This window comes from Natator depressus, chromosome 1 (assembly GCF_965152275.1).
Source record: "Natator depressus isolate rNatDep1 chromosome 1, rNatDep2.hap1, whole genome shotgun sequence".
In the NCBI taxonomy this organism is placed as follows: domain Eukaryota; kingdom Metazoa; phylum Chordata; order Testudines; family Cheloniidae; genus Natator; species Natator depressus.
Window position 1 is genome coordinate 82,121,848 of NC_134234.1, and position 19,521 is coordinate 82,141,368.

A 19,521-nucleotide genomic window follows, 5' to 3' on the forward strand; every position below is an offset into this window, starting at 1 on the left:
AATAACTTTTCAGATATCTGCAAGTGAGAGAGAATGGTAGCTCATTCACCATGTGCAATCAATCCATGGCTTCTCTGCGACAACTCTCAGCCAGTTACGGTTATGATGTAGACAGCCGTCTCGTGGGAATGAACTGAGTTCACTGCCTCATTTTGCACAAGCCACAGAACAGCTGCCAGATATGAATGACTTTCAGTCACTATTGATCTGGGATCGATTCAAATTAGTGACCTAGAAGGGAAGGACTGCATATTGCACTACAGATTTCCCATTCCATTCAGTTTTCTGCAGTGAGAGGTGAGACCATGTCTGCCAGATCTGAGTTTGGTTTGCCATGTCTGAAATAATTTGAATGCCTATGCTCATGAGCTCCCTGAGCCTATAGGAAGTGGTTCGTGTATCCTCTGCTGCCTGTCGCACTATTTCCTTCTTGGAAGTACTGACGCTGATATTTCGTTGTTGCGATTGGTAGTGAAGAGTTTATAAACTTTGATAACTGCAATTTTATTTCCTGCACATTCTCGTAAGAATTATTGTACAACTCCAGCTGTTAGGTGGATGGATGACTTTTAGGTCTCTGGAGTAAAATTCAAAAGTTTTGGATTCAGCTCCTCACTCTGCCATAGACTTTTGTGCCTTAGTGCCCCATCTGTAAAATGGTAATGACAGAGTTTCCCTACTCCACGGGTGGTTTGAGACTAAATCCGGAGATGATCTGAGCATCTTTCTGCTTATGTATGGAGGAACATGGGTGACCTAGTATAGGTCCTTTCCAGAAGTACCAATTCTGTAAGCAATTCTCAGTGGAACTTTTGCCTGAGTCAAGAGTCCAGGATTAAGGTTTCTGATTTCATGGTATCTAAAGATGTCATAAACATCCTGTATTTTCGTAGATTTTGGCTTTGGACATAACCCCTTCCTCCCCCCCCCCCCCAAACACTAAAGAAAATGGATCAGCTGAAAATGTTCACAGCAACAGGTTTTTTTTCTTTCCATTAGGATTACAAAATCAATTCATTTAGCATTAGTAAGAACTGCAGAGATTTTGCTGACAGAATTAATTATTTTGAATGATTAGTTTGTTGTTTTCCTTTCAGGGGCCAAGTTCTAAGGAGGAAGTACTTTGCCTTTCAATTAAAAATATCGGAACAATTCTGTGGAGTTTTGATCTCAGAAACCAAAACAAGTCTTCAACTGTAGATAAATGAAGATTGGTTGATTCTGAGCTGTAGAAAGCCAGAGGAAGCCCTCTGCTCTGACCCCATGCCCTCCAGCATCACAGGTGGTGCATAAGCACAAAGACAAGTTGGATGTAGATGCTGCTGTGGGCACTTTACACAGGCCAGATTGTAAATTTGTCCATTTATGAGTGTCCTGCGGGGGTTCCCACCAACTTAGCAGACAAAGCATGGGCTGGAGTGAACAAAGTATATCCATAAAAGCTCCCTGATTGCCACTATTAATAAAATTGAGGCCATAAACAAACTTATTGTGTGCTATTTCCTAAGTCTGGTGGGGTTTTGTTTTTTTACCTTTTTTGAACTGTAGGAGGTGTGTGTGTGGAGACAGACAGAATAGGTGGAGAGGGTGTATACACTCTGTGAATAATGATCCACTGCATTTTTATTTTCCAAAATCAGAAATAAGATGAGCGCTTTCAGATACACCCCAGCACGTTTCAAGATGCTCAGATGTGTTCGGAGGTTCCCTGGAAATGTACCTGGTTTTTCTTCCCCTTCATCTTTTCCAAGGACAAGGGCATCAGAATCTTGTTCTTGAGGCCATCCCTCTAAAAAGCAAACAAACAAATAAATAAATATAGTTTACCACAGATGGTCCAAAATCACAACAGCTTTACACAGTGGACTAGAGTTTTTGTGATCAATACTGTCGAATGCTGTAGTATTTTTAAAAATAAAATTCTTCAAAATGCTGGTCTCCATTGTGGTCTACATATCTGTGCATGAAGAGACCATCCTTGTGCAGGTCTGCCCCTGCTGTGTAGTTGGGGTAAAGCCACCTTCATAGCAGAGTCCCCTATCCCAGGCACCATGTGGGCTCTCTGTGTGCTGTGAGAGCTTTACAAAGCAGTGGATATTCAGTGGGCTGGCCAGGGGAGGAGTGGGCAGACTGGCAGCTGGGGTGGGAAGGATGGGCTAGTGCATAAGGCACTAAACTGGGGCACAGGTAACATGTGTTCATCTCCTGGATGAGCCACAAACTTCCTGTGAGAACTTGGACAAGTCTCTTAATTTATCTTGTACTGCAGTCAGGGCTGAGTAGTCAGGGGGAAGGGAGGGGCAGTTTGCTTTGACCTCCCATGTGAGGGGGCCCCCACACCAAGAGGTCTTGGGGGTAGCTGTGTTCAGTCTCTGTCAGTGTAGCTCCAACTGAGCTGCATTACCAAGGGCCAGAACATGAAGATAATGCTTGTGCCTTAGCTTCCTGTATTGCTCTCAAGATCCTTTTACAGATAATTGTTCTTTAGGAGGTAAGTAAAACTTTTTGTGTACCATAGAAAACCGGATAAACAGCATGACACTTAATCTACTCCCTGGGAACCAACCACCAAAGATATCTGAAATGGTCATGTGGACTTTTTATTATTATTATTTTTTTTTTTGCTTTGCTTCAATTAGTGCCAGGCAACTTCTGGCTAGAAACTGGACCCCTGGCTTGGCTAGAATTTATGGTCTGGAAACACGTCACTAGAAAGGGTTATTCCCATGTTCTGTACCTCAAAAACACAGGCACATGATCATGCCCTATAGTGCAGTAATGCTGACAGAAACTAGAGAAGTAGCCAGGAGAAACATTCCCTCATTATGTTTCTTTTGGATTTCATTTATTTAGAAGCATCCACAGACAAAGCTAATGTTGTTGTTTTAGTTGCAGTATGTGTCTAAACTTATGCTCAGGCTCCTTCTGCACACTCTGGTTAGCAAATCCCCTTCCCCCATCCTTCCCCATCCCTCTGTACACACTCCCTCTCTCTGCCAGCTGCACAAACAATGGATCACATTCATTCATAATGTAACTTGGCTGATATCAATTAGCTATCAACAGGGATGAATTTGGCCCATATTTGGCTTGCTATTTTACTCAAGCAAAATACGTCATCATCATCATTATCAGAAGATTGCATCAGTGAGGATGCAAGTGGTAACTTGATGCATAATTTGCTTGATGCATAATTTGCTAATGTGAGGTGTCATGTTTATATTTTGCTTTTATATTGCATCAGAGGAGTTTGCCTTTACTATGCATGTCCACCCTTTTTAAGAATTGCATCTTGAACTCCTAAATGGCACAAACCAGTCTTCAAAATGTTTTAAAAATGTTTTAATTGCATTTTACTATTTATCAAAGGAAGTAAGGGTAAAATTTTCAAAAGTGCCTAAGTGACTGAGAAGGATAAGTCATGTTTTCAAAAATGACTCAGATACTGAAATTAATGGATGTTAGGTGCTTAGGTGCTTTTGAAAATCTCAGTAGGCGCCTATCTGCATTTTTAGGATCCTAAATATCTTTAAAAATGTGGCCCTTTTAAGTCTAAGTCCACCTCAGCCTTAAATTGTAACATTGCATCTATTTCAGTCCAGAGCACCTCTTCAGCAGATTACTTCTAAAACGACAAGATTTGTTATGTAGAGAAATGGAAACTAACTTCAGACCACAAACATACTTCTACTTGTATTCTTCAACTTTTTTAAAAGTCAGATTTCTGCTGATGAATGCACTAACTCATTGTATTGCCTACTCCTCTTCTCAAGCACATTGCAACACCTCCACACAATGTAGAATATTTTTAGTCTCTATTTAAGGAAACCCAGGGCTAGAATACCATGGATGGAGGGGGTGAGAATGTAGGGGTTGAATTGGGCCAGCTTGCCAGTACACTTGGAGACTTCCACCTTTTGCTAGAAAAATCTAAGCTTAAATTTAAATACACAAAGTCTCCAGCCCTATGATTTGTGAAGGTAATCTTCAAATTCTCTGTCAAGAATAAAACAATGCAGTGATGTCTTCCTGGCTGTGCAGACAGCTCAGAGAAGTGTAAACTGCTTCAGTCATCTTGATGGGGTGTTAGCTCTGAAGTCTAGTGATAACAATTAAAATGTTGACATTGTTAACTATTTCACTGTTTAACAAAGCATGGAAGAAAGGAGACAAGGAGCAGCTGTTGACAGTGCATATAGAACATGCAGTAAAGAAGTGAAACAGATGTATTCCTAATATGGAAATCTGCAAAATCAGGTATGAGCGACTACCTGTTTTAGCATCTGAAGTGGGCAGGGCTTGGATGTGGATGGAACTTGGGAGTGTGTCACTAGGCTGTGTGTGGAAAATATCTTTTTCTAATTAGTATTATTTAATTCTTTACTTTCATGAGCACTTAAGTACCTTACCCATGCTTTAAGACTAGAAGAAACCACATACTTTATTGTCAAAACTGTGGTTGTATCTCAGATTGTAGACTATGATTTTAATCTTTTAAAATAGCATCAGATCAAATTCACTTAACCTGTAGAACTTTATGTCACTTTCTTTATACCAGCTTTTTTCAGGCTCTGAACAAAGAGTAAGCCATTTGTGGCATAAAGTATACATAAAATTAGCAAACTAAAGCACACACTGGAGAACAGCTGGGTAGCAAGCAAATGAATCCTTTCAAAGGCTCAGCAGGTACTGGCAGGATATTCTACAGACGATGTTTGCAGGGGCCTATTAATGCAAGCCAACAGGTGTACAAAAGCAATGTTAGTAAAGCAATAGGCAAGAAGATTAGAGAGTGAGAGAGGAAGGCAGGAAGACACTGCAGAAGAAAGAAGAGGCTGGGGAACATACAGGCACTAAATCCCAAATCAATGTGATGTTAGCAATTGCGGAATGCTGTTGCTTAAAGATGGTAACTTTCAATTCAAATTCACATGGAATGTATTAAAAAATAAACCATCCTCAGCAGAAATGGACAGTGACCAAATGTTTTTGCATTGTGTTGGCTGTTCAGTGGCCTACATGAAATGAGCTAATGATATTAGAAAAATTTCCTAACTGTCAGGGTGGTTAATCACTGGAATAAATTGCCTAGGGAGGTTGTGGAATCTCCATCACTGAGATTTTTAAGAGCAGGTTAGACAAACACCTGTCAGGGATGGTCTAGATAATATTTCGTCCTGCCATGAGTGCAGGGGACTGAACTAGATGACCTCTTGAGATCTCTTCCAGTCCCATGATTCTGTGATAGTCTAATTTCTAGCAGTCAGCTGTCCATAGCACAAAACCACCATCCAGAAGGGCACTAACTGCAACCCTGGTTGGCAGGCTCATCAGAGAGGCCCAATCCTGAATGGACATGGAAAATTAACTGTCTTCTTTCCTTTGGCCAAGTCTAAAAATTGGCTGGCGCTTAGTGTAGACCAGATCCCACCTGGTTGGGCCCATTTTTATTGAACTATTTTCAAAACATACTAATGGTAAACTCTATGGGCCGGGGCCTGTCTTTTTGCTACATATCAGTACAGTGTCCGGTACTACGGGGACCTGGCCTTTAGGTACTCCTACAGTTCAAATAAATCATCATAATAATGGTGGTTTTAAAAACAACTCAATAAAAATGGTTCAGACCACCTGGAGCCTGGTCTACATTATTGCTCCAACTGGTTTTAAAATTGGTTTAGCTGAACTAGTTTTAAAAAACATTTAGAATTCTGGGGGGAAATTTTCCCAGCAGAGACTGTTCATTATTGGGCCCTAGTGGAAAACAGGCATTAGACAAAGGCGAGGATTGAAGCAAGTTGGCAGTTTGGTAGGGAGAAGCTTGCTCTGCTGCTGCCATTTCTATAACTGTTTTGTGATTAAACAGAGGACTTCAATCACTGAGACCATAATTTAGGAAACTTTCACTAAAAATGTAGAGACAGAAAAGTAATCCATCTGATGTCATAGGACTTTAATACGCCTCAGCTTCTGCATACAATTCGTGTTCCTTAGAAAATGGCTTTCACAATCCCGTGCAGAGCAAAGTCATGAAGAATATAGTTCAGTGACACTAATTATGGCTGACACTGTATCACTATTCCAGACTCACTGTCTGCTTGTTCCCAGAACAAAGATGGATGCTGCAATTGACACCTCCTTTCATGTTACACTGTTCGAGATTTAAATTGATATTAACACAATTTTAAAACTTGCAGTAAATAAATTATCTTCCCCACTTTCTAGCAGTTGTCAGTGTTTTGGGTACATCTTTACACGTCTTCGCCTCAAGTTCTCAGCTCACAGAGTGGCGGCTGCTGTTGCAGGTTTATAAAGAGTTACTTGTAGCCAAGTGTCATGCCAGCTAGTGTTGCAAAGGTGGCAAAAATACATAACTTCTCAGTTGAAGCCCAAGGTAGGCATTTTACATAATGGAACAGGAAACTACCACAGAAGCAAGGTACTTGAGGCCATTAAAGTAAGTGGAAAAACTTATTTTGACTTCACAAGGACTTTGGTCAGGCCTTCGATGAGTTGGGACCACATTTTCCTGAAAAGAAACTGGAGGTGCCCAAGCACAAAATATGATTTTTTACATACTGTTATTGTAATAACAGATACATATTGGAAATATACATGCTAACAAGTAATTAAATTCCCAACTTATTTGGACATTAATTTTTGTGATTTGCAAATGAAATCACAATTGTAGGCATATATTCAGCTCCTCAAGTATGCACGTGATTTTTCACTCATAGACTTTCCCCTTCTTTTTAGAAAATTTGGCCTTTGATTTCCATCTAAAGGATCTCAGCAAATACTATATTTAGGAGTATTTGTGATTAAACAGAGGACTTCAATCACTGAGACCATAATTTAGGAAACTTTGTGAGTATAAGCCAACGTGGGGAGGGATAGCTCAGTGATTTGAGCATTGGCCTGCTAAACCCAGGGTTGTGAGTTCAATCCTTGAGGGGGCCATTTTGGGATCTGGGGGCAAAAATTGGGGATTAGTCCTGCTTTGAGCAGGGGGTTGGACTAGATGACCTCCTGAGGTCCCTTCCAACCCTGATATTCTATGCTCTGGATAAATACCTATTTAGAAATGGAATACTGGGTATATGCTGTATATACAGAGAGACTGCTGGGATTAGAGAAAGTGATGTTCCTTAACTTAAATCTTGGCTTCATAATTTAGTACATTTGTAACTGAAAGATAACCAAAGACATAACTCACAGATTTAGAGGATTCATCAACATTATATTTTACATAAGAAATAGATCCATCTGTTCATAAAACTCAATTTTCAGGATGTTCACACTGAAATTTACATGATGAAGCACCATATAGTTGATTTTTTCAAAGAAAGACCCTCACGCTTGTGAAATACAACTTAAAAAAAAAAAGGAAGACCAGACAACATACTTTTGTACAGTGTATTCTACTTATTACAAGAAAGGCCTGGGAATCACAAAATCTGAACTCTATGCCCAACTATGCTATTGAGTTTTCCGTGGCTTTGGATAAGTCAACCTTAGTTTACACTTCTGTGAAACCGGTATGACAATATTTACCTACCTCACAGGGGTGATGAAAGGTTTAATTGGTTAATTAACATTTGCAAAGTGGTTTGAGATCCTTGGATGAAAGGTGCTGTATGAGAGAAAAACATGTTTGAATATAAGGAATTCATTAAAGCAGAATGGATGTCACCAAATGTGGATAATAATCAATGGGTTTTTACAAGGCTTTTTTGTGTTCTTATAATTAGAGCAGGAGTCTACAGGGTTTAAACGCATCAACTAATGGTAGCAACAAATGGGTGTTTGGAAGCTTTAGTGCTCATTGCACATCCTGATATTTACCTTTCACACTCATCCTCCTCACATTTTGAGCACATCACTACAGAAGGAATTAAGTAGCCATTGCAAACAATGCTAACTGATCATTGTGGTGATGTTATTTCCAGAAACGCTGTTTGCAAAAGTGATGCTTGCTGAGGGGCCATCACTTAAAAAGGATAGCCCAGTGCAATTGTCATCCTAGCAGTGAGTTTTACTATTTGTGAAATACTCATCAGTAGTCAGGTTAGTCAGATAGCCCACCAAGGGCTGACACTGGTACTCACAGCACCTGTCAGCTGCTATGCATGATTACTCCCACAACATGAACACTTCCATGGTTTCAAGTGATGAGTGTCTGGTGGGGTTGGAAGAGAGCGTCATTAAAGACTGCTCAGTGTCAGACATCATCAGTATTCACTTAGTTTTGTTTCCTTTGTCTGTATTATCGCTTGCATTGTTAACAAAGCCATAAAGACAATTCAGTTAACTTGTTACAGAGTAGCAGCCACGTTAGTCTGTATCTGTAAAAAGAAAAGGAGTATTTGTAGCACCTTAGAGACTAACAAATTTATTAGAGCATAAGCTTTCATGAGCTACAGCTCACTTACAACAGACTGGACTTCTACATAGAATGCTTCTGCCAATGTGCATGGGCTGAAATTGTGGAAAAGTAACATCACTTGCCCCATAACCTCAGCCGTGCAGAACACAATGCCATCCACAGCCTCAGGAACAACTCTGACATCAAATCATAATCATAAAGGCCGGGAGGGGACCGAACAGGGGGTGACCACTCAGTGACCCGCCCCCCCCCACCCTACTGTATTGCCCTGAGACCAGCTGTGTGGGGAGCCATGATTAGCATCAGCCTGGTGGAGTTCCCAGAATCCCCTGGGCTAGGAAGAAGGCAGCAAGTCCTGAGGGATAACTGCAGCCGGGTTTATAGAGGCTTTCCTGGTCCAGTCCTGAGGCTGCGACCAGCGTGAATCGTTCATAGTATTGCCAAGCCTAAATGTTCAAAAATCACGAGTCAGGCTCCAAATATCATGAGACTGGCTTTAAAATCATGAGATTATGTAAAAATAATAGATGTGGTGTTCTTTTTATTTGCCTTCTGTTGCTTGAGCCTTTAGGGTGCACTGGGGTCACATTTTGAAGCTTTCGCCACAGCCATGTGGGCTAGAAACTTACTTTTCCTTTTTCAGAATGAAGGCTGAAATCATCACATGTTCACTTGACTCCAGGAGCTGGGGCTTTAAGAAAAACAATAAATAAAATGAGACTCATGACAAAATCATGAAAGTTGGCAACACTGCATGCACAGCCTGGTCAACGGAAGACCCATCTTGCAGCAGGTGGGAGAGCTCGCAGCTCAGAGGAGGGTGGGTGTTTCTTTGTCCCTTTTTTGCTCCTTTTCAGCTCCTTGACTACAGGGGGAGGGGACTACTCCCCATATGGTGAGTACTAGGCCAGAGCATTCACCAGCTTGGAAAGTGGAAGTCTTCATTCACTAAAGCCTACTGGGTAATGGTGGCAACCATGATCCAGACACCCCCCCCAGGGAGAACAGGGGTCTGAACCCCAGAGACTAAGCAATTGAATCAACTGGTCATATACAATGTTATTATGGATAAACAAATGCCAAGTAAGGTCTTTTATGAAAGCTTGTAATGTTCTGAACTCGATGTTTCATTTGGAGATATGTATACAGGTGACAGTTACGAATGTATGTATGTGTATATATGTGGACAAGTGTAATTGTGGTGCAACTACAGCATCACTTCACAACAGCGGGTGAACCGCCGCCCAGCCTCATTGTTTACACGAAACCAACTTCAAGTACCCATCCATCTTCCACCCAGGAAGACACAATGATGGACCATTACAGTTAATGGAAAGACATTGAAACGGAAAAAAAAAAAAACAGTCTTGGAAAGGAGGGAGTTTCCCTTGCTTTGTGTAACCATGAATTACCATAGTCTGAGAGACAGTAAAAAGCCCTGCAAACTCTATTAAAATGAGAAGGATTTGAAATGAAGGCTTTCCAGAAACTGAGGGCCAGCATCTAAGCAGCGTGCTGTCTGTGAAGCATTGGATCCACTCTAGCACAGACAGAAGGCATGCTGGGAAACTGTTCAGAGGCAATAGGTAACTTGTAATAGTCAAGGGAATTTAGCCAATACGGATGTGTAAAGCCTGAGATTGTGCCTTTACATTTATACTCTGTGTGACTTGTATGGATTTGCTTTTCCTTACTATTTCAACTTTGAATCAATGACTTTTCTACTAAATAACCTTTTTATTTATTTTTTCCCCAAGCAGGTCTCTGTTATGCAAACTATATGGAGAGTGTGTGCCAAGGTGAACTGATAATTAGGGGCAGGTTTCACACCATAAAGGGTGACAAACCAGAGGAGTGTCCGGTAGTTAAGAACTCGGGGAAATGGATTTGTGGGCACTCATGGCCAGAAAGGATTGTTGAAGTCACCTGCAAGAAGCAACTAGGCTGGTGGAAGCCAGGGTTGGACCTTATGCTTGTAGGGTGGCTACTGGTGTCAGAGCACTGAACCCTTGCAGCATAGCATTAAGACTGCCAAACTTACAAGGCAGGGGGTGACAGAACCCGTTATTGGTCTTGGTGGTCCCCAAACATCAAACATCTAGTGACCATTATCTGGGGCAGAGGTTCTCAAACTGTGATCCCTGGACCACCAATGGTCCGCAAGCTCCATTCAGGTGGTCTGTGGATAGTTCCCTCTAAGGTGCATGCCTGGGCGGCCACACATGAGAGAATGAAGGGCCACCCACCTAATTAGTAGATCCATGCAGGTGAGGCTGCACTAATTAGGTACCTGGACCCTGGAGAAGACACACATGTAAGGTGAGGTGGTGGCCTTGGGGATAGGTGGGAGGGTGCAGTGGTGTGAGAAGAGGGGGTGGGGGGAATTTGGGATGTGAAGGGCTGTGGCGGCCAGAGAAAGAGATGACTTTCCCCAGCTCCAGGGCTGCAGCTGCCGGGGAGACACAGCCCTCCTTCAGCCCCAGCTCTGTGGCTGCTGTGGTGGGCGAGAGAGGACACATCCATCATATTAGAAAGGTAAGACTACTGATATTAAAATATGAGTTGTGGGCTTTTATTTGTAGAACAAAAAAGTTAACTATTATTAAGGTTTTTTTTATATAGTGCTTTTATCCAAAGCGCTCTATGATAGTTAGCTAATGGTACAAACAACATTTCATAGAATTATAGGATATCAGGGTTGGAAGGGACCTCAGGAAGTCATCTAGTCCAACCCCATGCTCAAAGCAGGACCAATCCCCAACATTTGCCTTAGATCCCTAAATGGCCCCCTCAAGGATTGAACTCACAACCCTGAGTTTAGCAGGCCAATGCTCAAACCACTGAGCTATCCCTCCCCCCACCTTTGGAAAGATCATTAAGTGGTCTGCCGAGACCTTAGCAATTTTCAAGTGGTCCGTGAAAAAAAAAGTTTGAGAACCACGGATCTAGGGGAAGATAATGGGCTTGCACAAAAACGAAAAAAAGGAGGGGTCTGGGCACTGCCGTGGTGATTTGTGTGGAACTCGAAGTGAAGCTATGACCTGGTGGATTATCCTCATTGCACACCCTTTCTGGAACTATCAAAGCAAAGAGCCAAGTTTCACCACCCCGCAGAAGAGACTGTTACTGTTTAAAGTAGGGTGGATTTTTTTGGTATGTATCCATAGAGAGTAATTAGTTTAGTATGTCTCTTCTTCTGAATGTAGGAAGTAGTGTAAGGATTGCTTTAGTATGTTTTATAAACTTTCCACTGCTTAGTATATTTGTGTTTTCTTAGTGTAACAAGTTTTCTCCCATTTTTAGGCTGTCCTGAGAAATTATAAATCTGTTTTATTTGATCTGGTGCTTTGAGTGTGTTGTTTTTAACAGGTGAGTTCAAGATAAAGCTAATATGTCAATTAGGGGTATGTTACTTATTGGGAATCAATCTAGTAACTGGATGGAAGCACTCCACCTCACATTCAGATCTGACTCAGGGAAGAGGACCAAGTGGGCAGAAGATACTGTGATGAGAGGGTGAGGTGATTTGGAAGCTCCCTCACCATAGTCTCCAGTTTTCAGGCTCAGTCCTGGGGTCTCAGGAGCAGCTGTGACATCAGGAGGGAAGGTAATTGAGTTGCAGCCTTAAACCCAATCCCAGAGTGATCTGGGGACCCAGTGGGCAAGCCCCTGCTGGTGTAGCCTTGCTAGGTAGATCAGGGGAAAGGAAGTCCCTTGGACTTACTAGTGTCCCAGCCCTTCCCACAGGCAGGGAACCATGCTCAGCCTGTTCCTCTGGGTAACACTGGGGGCAGTGAGAGATGAGTTGCTTCTTGTCCCACCAAGATAACTTAGCATGAACTAGTGTCCCATTTTACAATGCCCCTGCCCTAACCCTGTTATGCTAGCAGACAGAGCTCCCATGGAAGAGAAACAGAAAACCATAAAAAACATCAACCACCCCTCTAAACCCCCATTGCTAGAAAGTCCAGTCCCTGTGTCCACTGAACAGCTTTGACAGGGACAGGGAAACAGAGGGTGTCTCCAGAAGCGTATATTCTCCCCTGGACTTTTTGATTAACACTCATTTAGAACTAACCTTGTTATCTCTAGCCTGATTCTTGCTTGCATATTTATACCTGCCTCTGGAAATTTCCACTACATGCATCTGACGAAGTGGGTATTCCCCCACGAAAGCTTATGCTCCAATAAGTCTGTTAGTCTATAAGGTGCCACAGGGCTCTTTGCCGCTTTTATAGATTAACACTGCGAGCCAGTCACTTCTCCACTGCTAAGGGACATGGCACAGTGTCTGTGTAATTGTCAGGGCAGATGCTTCACCCACCCTGCGTCTCCTGGCTTCTGCAAAGCAGCTCAGCTCAGGGAGAGGACAGATACCATGGACTGGGAATGACACAAAACATTTGAAATGGTCACAGGGAGAATGGACTGCTCTGATTTTCTTTGGAGAGCCAAATGATCCCTTTCCCTTCCTGGACCTAGGGAGGCCTGCAAACAAGCCACCAGTCACCCCCACCTTCCTTCGTAGTGACTCCCATTCCTTAGGGGAAGAGACACTGCTGTGGACTCCCTTTCCTAAGGGGAAGGAAAAAGGGGAGATAACAGGGTGGAAGAGGAGTGGTGTTGGGGTTTTGCAAAACCATGAGTGTCATGAAACTGTTCTTTCCCCACCTGGATCCTTTTAAATCCTGCCCCCCCGCGCTTCCTTCCCTCCATCCCTTTCCCTCCCAGTTTGCATGGCCTAGGGACTATCACTGTCAGTGCTGACTAAGAAATTCACAGACCCAGGGGCACAGTGACTGCTTGTTAATAACCTGCTGCAGCTTCTGCTATTTAGCTTTACAGCAGTTCATGGGATTTCAATAAAATCACTGAGTTACAGCCATGTGTTACTCTAGAACCATGTTGGGGTAGAGCAAGGGTGTGATATATGTGTAGGGGGGTGGGCTGATGCATGAACCATCAGAGCAAGAGGGAGTATTGCTGGGGTGTGCTCTCGGCTTTGGGACAGAGTCCGGTAAATGCCATCTTTCTCCAGCTGCCGTGAAACCTCCCAGAAGAGGTGAATGTTCCTGCTCCAGGCAAAGCCATGGAAGACAGTGTACGCTGACCACACATTGCTCAGCCCCGGGTGAGCTCCAGCAACCAGGTGGCTGGGTGGCTGCTCTTGGACCATTATCACCTGTATCGAGCAATAGATTTCAGCAGAAAACTGTACTGAAGTGCTCAGTACAGGTGGCTATTACTGCTGGCAAGGTGGGGGGACAGAAGTCAGGGACCTTTATACCTTTGGGTGAAAGTCAGACAGCAAAGGGGTTAATGCTTTGTAGGACTGGCCCTGGAGGACTATCTATACCTGTGACCTGGTACACACCCCTTGCCCCCATCCAAACCGCACTATAGAACGGGAACAGAGCCATGCCATAGCAGAGGTGTGAACATACCCACACCCCTCATGAGTGCTAGCTTTTGTGCACTAGGCTATCCTTTAGGAATGAGCTTTAGGGCTTCATATGTGAACAATAGGGGGGCTATGGCACAATGAACATGAAACCGTTCGCAAGTGAAGATGCGCCTGTAGAGATGGGCTGGCTGTGGCACAGGGGCAGCTGAGGCCCAAACTTCTCAAAGAGTCTGCTGTAACACCTACTTTGTCTCTTTTTAAGGGTGAAGAAATGTAATTGCATCAATCAGTAAGAAGCACAGATCAGACAGACATTCCAACATACCTATATTACAATTGAGGTACAATCACTAGACTTCTATACACAGCTAAAGAAGAGACATTTTGAGGACTCTATACTTTGGGAAAATTACAGTGACTCCCAAATATAACTTGTGTGAGATCAAACATGATTATACAGGTGACCTCCTCTTATCTGAGCCCCAATTATTCAAATGTTGGTCTAGCTAAAATTAATTTCCTGCCTCCAAATCCAAAATCATATAAGCACTGAAATTAATTTAGCTGAAGCTCCAGTTACTGGAAGGTTTTGGATGTCTCCTCATACATTTGTATAAGCAGAGTTTATCTGTAATTATTCAAAACCTTCTCATAGTATTTCTCCTACAAAACTATGCTCTTCCAATGCGTTAATAATAATTTTTAAATGTCTCTGTTGGTTTTCAAAACAGCAGAGGCCTAATGAGGAAAAAATTAGAACCACATCCTAGTCAATTTGTTAACACAAGTAGTCCCATTGATTTCAGTGGGGTTACATGAAAGAGTAAAACGGTCAGATTTTGCCGGCAGGTAAATTTTAAAATAAAAGTTGATGGAAACCCTGGTGCTGGAAATGATTGGTTGTATCCTAACGTTGTGCCTTTGACTTTGGACTCTGATTAATTATTTATTTAATATTTGTAAAGATCTATTTGCTTGTCTAGCTGGGTTTTTATACTTTGCTCATCTCTGTAGAATTAAGTGCCTATTAGGACAAATAAAATATCAATATCTTTCTGTGTTCCTCCTTTCTCCTTTTTGTTAAAAGTAATTCATTGGTTTGGTTGCAACTTTTTGTTTCAAACAATGAAAAGGCCTGTAGGAAAGCTAAGCCAAAGAAATGAGTTTGACATTTTCTAAGGAATGAGATGAAATTATCTGCTTTGAAAATATAAAATGTTTTATGAGTTATCATATTTTTTTATATTTGTATAGTAGCATCTAAAAGCCCATCAAGACAGTGACCTGATTGTGATCTGTGCCCAATCCTGCTCCCATTGAAGTAAACAAGAAAACCCATATCCACACTGCTAACTGCAATACGATATACAAATGTAGCGTGTGGTTCCACAAATGAACATATGCACCGAAATGAAGATGCAGGTAGTCCTTGCTTAGTACTTGGTCCTTGCTATAGGAGACTGATGTGTTCACTCAGTAGCTGAGAGATTTTTTTAATCTCGGGGCTTAACCTTTGTCAGCAGTGAAGGAGAGGGGAAAAAAAAATAAAGCGTACACACCTGCAACCTAATTCCCTTTGAAGAGAAGCCTTTGAGCTGATGGAACAGGAGATAAAATAAGAAAGCAGGCCATTGCCAAGAGAGGGTTGTTTACAATACATGAAGGTTTCCTCAGAAGTTGACATGGAGCTGTTGTCATGGAAATGAAAGAACAATATTGCCAGAGGGTTTCACAGAGGAACAAGCTCCAAGGTGTGATGATAAAGATAGTAGTGGAGAGGGGAAAAACATTTCTTCAGAGACCAAATCAATGTATAGTGATTAATCTCACCCAAATCCCTAGAAAATTATACTTTAAAGTCTGTGTTTTGCACACAGATACTTCAGGCTAACACATTTTAAATTCACTTGAAAATGAGCGTGTATCTCAAAGTAAGAATTAAGCACTAAGAATCTGTGGGTGTGTTTTTTATTATCATGAAAGATATCAAGTATCACATCTTAGTGTAATACTCTAAAATGTTATTGTAGGGGAATCCAGGGGAGTTGTCTGGTTAATAGAATACTTCCTAAATTATTGGTACTTTGTGGCCTGATCCTATGTCCGGTGAAATCAATGGTAGTCTTTTCTTTGATTTCAATGGGCATTCGGATTGGGCCTTTAGTGAACATCATGCTGGCTAGGTCGCTTCAGCATTCTTAATAATTCTAAGGGTATGTCTACACTGGCAAGTTTCTGTGCCACAAGTTATACCACTTTTATTAAAACGCTGGAACTAAACCGCTGTTGCGCGTCCACGCTGCTCCTTGTGACGCTGGAGCACATCCACATTAGCAGCTCTTGCAACGGCAAAGACAGCAATGCATTGTGGTAGCTGTCCCACTGTGCAACTGGCTGCAGGGTGCTTTGGGAAGGGTTTGCAGTGCCTCATGGGGCAGGCACAGTGTCACATGATGCAGGTTTCCCAAACCCATTGTTCCATGGGCATCCCACTACATTGCCAGCTACTTTTCAACTGAAGTGTGTGTGTGGGGGGGAGTGTATGACAGGGAGTGTGTGTGTGTATGGATTGGGGGAGAGAGACAGTGTGTTTTGGGGGACAGAGAATATGTCAGCATGCTGTCTTGTAAGTTCACACGGTGGCAGGAAGCAACCAGTCCTGAGGCAGGGGAGAGGGAAACCCCGACATCAGCCCCCGCATCCCTTCCTGGGCTCTCTGCACAGCAATCTCTCTCTCTCACACACACACATATACAGAGACACCTGCCTCTGTGTTCAACAGCACAAGCATTCCACATTAATGGTTTGCTTTGTGTCCCGGAGCAGATCAGCACAGCACCCAACGGCTGTCAGAAACGGAGCTTTGAAAGGGGAGGGGAATATGTCTTCAGGGCAGCTGAGTTGAAAACAATGAGCAGAGGGGTCACTCGAGGCATTATGGGACAGCTCTGGAGGCCGATTACAGCGCAGAAAGCAATCAAGTGTCTACACTGGCAATAGAGCGCTGGAGCCTCTGCGCAAATAGCCTTACGACTCTTGGCGAGGTGGTTTTTTTGCAGTGCTGCAGCTGAGGAGTTTCTGCGCACAAAGCGACTTGGCAGTGTGTATGCGACTGCAGTTTGAGCGCAAAAAGCTGCTTTACTGCGCAGAAACTTGCCAGTGTAGACAAGCCCTAAGTAAATGGGATGTAAAAGGATGATTCAAGCAATGTGATCCACTAATGTGCCAGGCTTTAGTTCTCCAAAGGAAGTGCATTGCCTATTAAAAGCCATGCACCTCTTCCCCGTCTCCCCCATTTCAATCTGATGGCTTCTGCATTGCTTGTGAACCATGAACTCTTATTTATTTTAGCTGGAAATCTCGGTGTGAAAAAAATAATCTTCATGCTGGGTATTTCTTTGCTCCTGCTTTCACCTCCATTTCTCTTTGTTCAGCTGTAAGCGAGGAGAAGTATGGGTATGGTAGACTCAAATATATTGGCCCATTTTCAGAATGTGAGCTTCCTCACGCACAACTCTTTAAATTGCCATTCATTCCTGACATGAATCACCACTGCTAGTGCAGGCTAGTGCCTCTCTTGAACAGAGATAGCTATTTCTTCCCAGTTATGCCCTGATTTTATGTTGTAGACAAATTCACTGTTAATTATGGCCTAAACAGGACTTGAATCTAGCTTTCTAAAGATTCAGGACAGATTTACTACACCATCTAGTGCCTGGCAGACATTTTTATTCTCCAGATGCTCCATCAAAGGGATTGTTTTTAGGTATGAAGCCAATATATGCTCTTCACAGCAGAGTAGGGAGCGCTGAAGTGCCTAAATATTTCCCAAAATAAACCAAAATACATCAGTGCACTTGTGCTGGTGCAAATGAGTGGAGAATTTGGCGTGGTCAGGTATTTGTATTTGTCTTGCACACTTTGTTTGCATGTTAATGAGCTATAGTTTTCCACTCTAAATGCTCCTTGACTGACAGTATTTAAACACCTCTGTTGGAAAGTTCAGAACAGGTAAAAAGGCCTTTTTACCTTAAACTGTGTAACATAATTTTTGTCTTATTATTTCTGACATACTTCATCATTCCAAGACCTTTTTCTGAGAAATTTTTCCATTTCTATTAAAATCTTTGCTCTGAGAAAGAAGTAATGCTCATGTTTCTTTCATCTGAAAATCTACTACTATGATTAACATATCAGTCTCAACATTGGTAAAATCCTTTTAAGAATGAAAGGCATGCTGACTTTACCCTCTGATATTTACACATAAAACAGTGTTTGCTCAAATATTTTAAAGTTCTGTATATCAGAGAATCATAGAAATGTAGAGATGGAGATGACCATAAGAGGTCATCTAGTCCAGTCCCACATGCTGAGGCAGAATTAAGTATACCTCATCCAACCCTGACAGATGTTTGTCTGATCTTAAAATCCTTCAGTGATGGAGTTTCCACAATCTTTATAAGTAACCTGTTTCAGTGCTTAACTATCCTTATAGTTAATGGTTATGGAAAACAATTGCTCACCACCCTCTTTATAACAGCTCTGAACATATTTGAAGGCTGTTATGATCCTCCTCAGTCTTCTCTTTTCTAGACTAAACATGCCCAATTCTTTCAACCTTTCCTCATCCGTCCTGTTTTCTAACCCTCTTATCATTTTTGTTGCTCTGCTCTGGATTCCCTCCAATTTTTCCAAATCTTTCTTAAAGCGTGGCGACCAAAACTGAACACAGAACTACAGCTGAGGCCTCACCAATGCTAAGTAGAGTGGAACAATTATCTCCCGTATCTTACATACACGACTCCTACTAATACATCCCTGAAGGACATTTTCCTTTTTCGCAACAGCATTATAATGTTGACTCATATTCAGTCTGAGATCCACTGTAACTTCTAGATCCATTTTTAGCAGTACTAATGAGTAATCAGTTATTTCCCATTTTATATTGTGCATTTGATTTTTTCCTGCCTAAGTGAAATATTTTGCATTTGTCTTTAATCAGTTTCATCTTGTTGATTTCAGACCAATTATCCTGTTTACCAAGAACATTTTGAATTCCAATCTTGTCCTCCAAAGTGCTTGCAAACCCTCCTACCTTGGTGTCTGCAAATTTTATAAGTGTACTCTGCTCTGTCAATTAAGTCATTAATGAAAATATTAAATAGTACCACACCCAGGACAGACCCCTTCAGGACCCCACTAGATACATCCTCCCAGTTTGACAGACAGTCATTGGTAACTACTCTTTGACTATGGTTTTGCAAACAATTGTGCACCCACCTCATAGTAATTTCATCTAGACCATATTTCTCCAGTTTGCTAATGAGAATCTCATGTGACACTGTGTCAAAAGCCTTGCTAAAGTCAAGCTATATCACATCTACCACTTCTCCCCATCCACTAGGTCAGTTACTCTATCAAAGAAGAAAATTAGGTCGGTTTGGCATGATTTATTCTTGACAAATCCACTTTTGCTATTTCTTATCACCTTATTATCCTCTTGGTATTTGCAGACTGATTGTTTAATAATTTGTTCTGGTATTTTTCTGGATATTGAAGTTAGGCTGACTGATCTACAATTCCTCCCCCCCACACATCTTTTTCTTTTAAAGCTAGATACTATCATTGCCCTTCTCCAGTCCATTGAGACCTCACCCATCCTCCATGAGTTCTCAAAGATTATTGCTAATGGTTCAGAGGTTGCTTTGGATAGTTCCTTAATTACATAGTT

The 19,521-nt window shown here is 42.0% G+C and overlaps 2 long non-coding RNA genes across 2 annotated transcripts; one reads left to right on the forward strand and one right to left on the reverse strand.

Annotated features, from left to right (window-relative positions):
* Positions 1 to 1,515: 1,515 nt before the first annotated feature.
* On the reverse strand, positions 1,516 to 9,044 carry LOC141982328 (uncharacterized). The gene is made up of 3 exons (XR_012638030.1): positions 9,016 to 9,044; positions 7,559 to 7,633; positions 1,516 to 1,789 (listed from the first exon to the last, which is right to left on the reverse strand). It is a non-coding gene; the product is annotated as an uncharacterized LOC141982328 (long non-coding RNA).
* A 2,751-nt stretch (positions 9,045 to 11,795) lies between these two features.
* Positions 11,796 to 14,171, forward strand: LOC141982325 (uncharacterized). Its single transcript, XR_012638029.1, has 3 exons — positions 11,796 to 11,993; positions 13,425 to 13,517; positions 14,053 to 14,171. It is a non-coding gene; the product is annotated as an uncharacterized LOC141982325 (long non-coding RNA).
* The last annotated feature ends 5,350 nt before the right edge of the window (positions 14,172 to 19,521 follow it).